Below are 6,000 nucleotides of genomic sequence, written 5' to 3' on the forward strand. Positions count from 1 at the left end.
AGGATATTAAAAAGTAAGAGTTACAATTACTAGTGATCCCAAAAGGAAATGTATTCCAACTCAGGTGGTAACCTACCTTCAGGGCAAGCACATATGCATGCATGCGTGACAGATATGGGGAAAGATGATTGGGACCAAAACAAATACTCCAAGAAAAAGCCTCAGACATTTCATTTAGAAGTTTCTTGACTTGAAAAATCATATATGCAGTTGATCAGGCTCAAAGAACTCCATCAACACTCTGCTGGAACAAGAATAATGTTCTCCCTCCAGACAAAAGCTGACAGGTCCTTGGTTTTAATTCCTGCTTGCTTCTGAAGAGGACCTGCATACCTTGGGCTCAAAAAAGCCTCCACATGAAAGACAAGAGATTAATGAAGTCACTCTTAAGAAAAATTTACCAAAATAGGGCTCCACTAAAATAATTTTCTGTAGTTGGTTGACAAACTAGTTATTACTGGTCAACCTGTCACTGCTCTTCCTCCTAGGAAAATGCACAATAAGATCTGAAGTTAGCTCTGTCAAGGACTTTTACAGCCATCACCCCAGCCTAGAAATGGAATAGATAGTTTGGAGAAACTAAAATGACAGACTCAAGATCAACTTGTGTTGTCTTTTGGAAAACAGTTCAAAGGGCAGAAACCTAGGTATAACAGTTTCTTGGCAGATGGCATTGTAAAGCTAGATTCTCCCTTCTGTTCTGTAGAAGATTTGACTTGATTGTTAGACTTCTCTGAATCAGTTCTCAGCCTGCACTAATACAACTGTGAGTAGGAAACCAATCTCAAAAGTTTCTAGAAACAGAATTCAGACTGGTCCTTAGAAAGTGTTCCGATTTAAAAACATGCATCACTTCAGTATGAATTCATGTGGCTCTTTCAGTCATTGGATCCTGTTCTTTGTTTGCTACATTGGAAATCAAATGATCAAATCTATTTCTGTCACCCTATGATTGCTACCCCTCCATCCTCCTTTTTTTCAATTATATTTAGCTTAAGTTTTATCATAAGGGCTATTTTCTGACCATTAGTCATAACCGAGCCCTTCAGCTTATCACTATAATCTTGTGTTAGCTGATGCCTGCAAGATCCTGAGACACTCTAGTGTTTTTCACAACAACGCCAGATACAGAAGAAGTGTTCTATGCTCCACACTCAGGAGCAGCTCAGATGTATTAGCCCTTTCTAAGTACACTAGCATACAACTGGAGCTCATGCTCAGCTAATGTATCCTGATTCCGCTTCTCTGAATCACTGCTTCTCAGGAACTCAGACCCCATCATGCACACAGCCTATCTTTACTGTTTTGCGGGGTGGGCATTTTCTGCTATTATAAAATATTTGACTCAAGTAGCTCTGTTTATGCACCTACAACAGGAAGGTCTGACAGCATGAAACTAATGGTAGAGCTTTACCTATTCCTCTGATTCTAATGAATGGTTTCCAAAGGCACGTTGTTTCTGTTGTGGAACTGCGAAGGCAACAGTTACTTTAAAGCAAAGCTGCTTGAGCCATCCTTCCTTCCTAAAAAGTTGCTACTCTACACTAGCACTAATCTGGTCTAGGATTCAAAACACAAACAAAAAAAAGGGGGAGTTGGAGGGCAGGTATGTGTGTGCAGAAACAGACTACTATTTACCTTCAAAATCTTTTGTGAACTGTATGGCACTATCAATTTTTTTTTTTTTTAACACTACTTATTACAGCCCTGTGCACAAACTGCTTACTACACTAGCTACTCAGAAAGTACCCAGTCTGCAGACCACAGTTGGAGAAGACTAGTCTATAACCCAGAACATCCAGTACAGTGACCACAGCAATGACTAAGAAACTTTGTCTTGTCTTTCACAGGTATAAAAGGCACTGAACTACAGAACAAGCAAGGAACCCCTCAGAGATACATGCAATTTCACATTTGGATTTGGTAAAAATCCATACTCTTCACATCCAGTTTAAGCAAGTGATTTAGGCCCTCCTTTAACCATTATTTCCCTCCTATACTAATTCTGGCTCATTTGCAGACTGGAACAATAAATTCTACTCTCAAAATCACTGATAAAAGTGCTATGGGATTTTAAAGCCAACACAATCTCTACAAGACACTACCAGAAAACACATCTCAGCAACTATTCCCCCTTCAGAATTACAATGGGACCCTCAGTTACAAATAAATAAAATCAATATGACATTGCACATGCTGTCATTCTAGTTTTTCCTAGAGAAGTTGTGCATGTCAAATAAAATGCCTTATACAAACAAATATCTCAGTATGATTTTTAAATGACAAAATGGATGAGCTTCACCACAGAACTACAAGTCAACTTAAAGGAACCTATTTTTAACTAACTTGGTGAGTGAAATTCCTGCTCTCCTTCAGTTCCTCTATATTTGAATCCCAAGCAAACTATTTTGTGTGGGATACAAAAAAAGTTGAAAAGCTTCTAACTACCTGTAATATCCAGTATATCTCATAACTTTCCCCTGAAGCTTCCTTGGTGTTCTCAAATATATTGTATTACAAGTCCAGTGAACTGGCAACTCTTACAATTTTGACATTGCTGATCTTAAAACATCTAGCATCAATGGTTGCTCCAACATTCGTTTTGATGTATCCTGCATTACAATGTTATCATCATTTCATATCATGTGTCTCTCAATTACAGAGCAGAAATATCTCTTTGACACTTCTCCTGCATTGGCACTATTAAAGCAATTCTTAATCTCTCACCCAACCACACAGGCAAGTCAGGGAAGAAAAGGCCAGCAGAAACTCATCTGTTTCTTCCAATATTTCCAGAGAAATAATATGCATGAAATAATTTTTATTTTATTTCAAAGAATCTAAATGTCAGTCAAATTTGAATGCTGCAGCAGGCAACAATCATGAACAGAACAACAGAAAATGAAATGTTGAATCACCTGGTAAAACAAAACAAAGCAAACAAAAAAACCCACCCCAAACCCCAGATCTTCTTTGCAAACCTTCCCAGAAGCAAGGCTATACACAAGACCCCTAACATGCAGTAGTAAACAGAATCACGCAAAAACAAACTGTTCATAAAACTATGTCTATCGCAGACACGATGAACAATTCATACTTATCCTGGTCTTTGTATAGTAAAGATCTAGTATTGAATTCCAAGGTCTACGGTACTACAATGAAAAATAAATGTTGGAAAGAAAATTGGGTATCATCACAGCAGTACCCACAATAAACAGAAAAAATAGCTCATCCTTTCTTATTCAAGAAAAAAAAAAGCCCAAGTAAAACCTGTTCCTCATTGAAGACACAAGGTGAAAAGAGTTACCTTAACTAGCTTTCCTAGTAGATAAGCATTTGCATAATTTTGTGTAAGAGTCCAGATAAGCACTTAAGTAAGATTTTGGGTTTGGATGTTAGAAAAAAAAAAGTGTGACCACTTCTGCAGTTCTGTAAGGCTCCTTTTTGTGCTGTAACAATACTAAATTTTTTCCCCACAGCTCTAACAACTGTTAAATCTTGGAAGACCTTAACAGAATGCTGCACATACTAGACTAGAAATCTTAAACACTACATAGAGATACTGCCTTAGTATTAGCTACAAATTATTGCTCTCACAGCACAAGCTCTTCTGATATTAAAAAGTTTATTATACTCGGTATTTCTTTGAGCAGTACTATAAATAAGAAAAAAGGACAAGGAAGTATTTTATATTTCTGGTCACAATGAATCCCTCTATTCCCAGTGTCGCCACCAATCTGTCATCTTGAAACACATGGCAGCAATTGTTTACAATATAACATGTCCATGCATGCATGTTTACCCAGTACTTAAGCATATGAAGGAATTTTGCTAAACATCTTATGTAAAACAGGTGTGTGTTTTGGTTTTTCTTTTTCTCCTTTTTCAAGGCCAGAATTTGTATTTTTAGAAGCACATTGATATGGACTGGAAAATGAAAGTCCAACTTTAACTCATTAAGTATCCAAAAAGCTAAACATACACTTGAGAAGACGAAATGCAGGAAATTCCCTGTCTTTTGTAAGATATACAGTAACCTTCTGTGAAGATGTAAGACCTGGAAGGCAAGTACAATGTGACAGCAACTGCTAGCAATATAACTGTCAATGGACTGATTTGAGCATGGAATCATGCATGCACCATTTTTAAAAAGTTTGTAATTTGCAACATGGCAACCCTTCATAGTCTCTAGAAGTATCTATTAATTTGGGATTCACCAAAACTAGAGTGATTATTTGTTTGATGATAGCGAATGAAGGTAAACTGTCACAGAAAAGAAAAAAAGATCATGGTTTTGAATAAAACCAAACAGTGGCTAAATGCACAATTTCAGCAGATAAAAAGGGGGTCGAGTGAAGGAGGTGGGAGGAGGGAAAGAGATAAAGATCAAATGTTGGCTTCCTATGTGAAGTAAATAGACATCTTTCTGCTAAAAGCAGCACAGGAACACAGGTGTTATGAACTAACTGAATACTCATTAGCAACTGTTGCTACCATAGGATACTTGTCATACAGCAGACATTACCAACATCTCTCACACTAACGAATAATGTGATGTGTAAGCAGTTAACAAGCAAGAATGATAGCCATAAGCTTGAGCTATTGTATGAAAAATAGCCATCCACGGTAGTTATTTTAGGTACCAAGCATATGTTCCAGGATTTGTTGGATAGAAGTCAGTATCTAAAATTTAACATGGCCTAGCAGTGGTGTTTTCACTGTGCAGAAGGCCATTTAAGTGCATCAAGCAAACTCAAAAAACACTGAAGAGATTACCTGCTTCCTGATACACACACACATTCTTATTACTTGCATGTGTTCATCTTGAACCTTCCCTACTTTAGCTAACTTACCTTAAAACACAGTATGTAGGCACCAAAGGAGAGAAAATGCAGATGAATTCCAACCTGTATTTTCCGATTAGTTTCATTTTTTACTATGATAGCATATGCTTTACTGTGCACCTTCCCAAACATGCCTTTCTTGTACAGTTGTCTATTCAATGATAACAAAACAATTTATGCAAAAACAAATTAACATCTAAAGCAAGTAGTTACTAACAAAGCTAACAACCCTATTAGTAAACAGAGCAATCACTGCAGTAATTATTCCCACTTCCCACATTGTTGGCATCACCAAACTCCATACATAAGTGAGTAATAAACTGTCTTATCAATATACTTGGACAAGTTAAAAATCGAGGCGTTATGGACTTCTGAATTACCCCAATGAGAAACCTGGCAGATGTTCTAATGAATGACAGCAACATAAATGCATCTTTTGCTTTTGAAAAAGCAATACTGTACAATTGTCTTCACGTGAAAGGTTAGAATATTATGCTAATCACAGGGACACATATTGAGGCTAGTGAAAAACAGAAATGAGAATGCCAAAGCCCATTTCTTGATCAGAACCCTTTACTGATAATATTACGATGCACAGGTTTCCCCAACCAGCACTCCTGGCCAAGTGTTTATGGGTGAGGATTGATACCTAATTTTAAAATTTTAATATTTACTAAGGAAACCCTGAGTTAATTATCTCTTCTGCTGTGTTGAGGAAGCACCTCCACAGCTCAAATAATATATGTAGTAATCCAGCCACCAAAAAGTTTAGAGGCTCTATACTACAAGCCACACTCAACTAACTGAACAGTAAAATAGTAACATTCGCCGTGTTTAAAAAAAAAAAAGTGGGTTTGTTTTTTTTAATAATGATCTTTACTACACAGCGTAGACAATAACTCAGTTATTCACTTGAGTACCTTACAAAGACACACAGCAGAACACCCAACTGGGCCCTAATCCCTGACTCAGGCTTTTCGGGGCTACTCAGCGCAAAAAGTGATTATTAAGTGCCAGCAAGAAATTAAGCTAGAGCCCTACGAAAACACGACTGCTGTCGCAGACGGCAAAACACCGAGACAACACCTGTATCACGCGAGTGGCTGGGTTGCACCACGCCAAATCAGCGCCCTAAACGCCAGGCCGGTGCCGGCCT

The sequence above is a fragment of the Fulmarus glacialis genome, unplaced genomic scaffold, assembly GCF_000690835.1.
Source record: "Fulmarus glacialis isolate BGI_N327 unplaced genomic scaffold, ASM69083v1 scaffold19751, whole genome shotgun sequence".
Taxonomy (NCBI): domain Eukaryota; kingdom Metazoa; phylum Chordata; class Aves; order Procellariiformes; family Procellariidae; genus Fulmarus; species Fulmarus glacialis.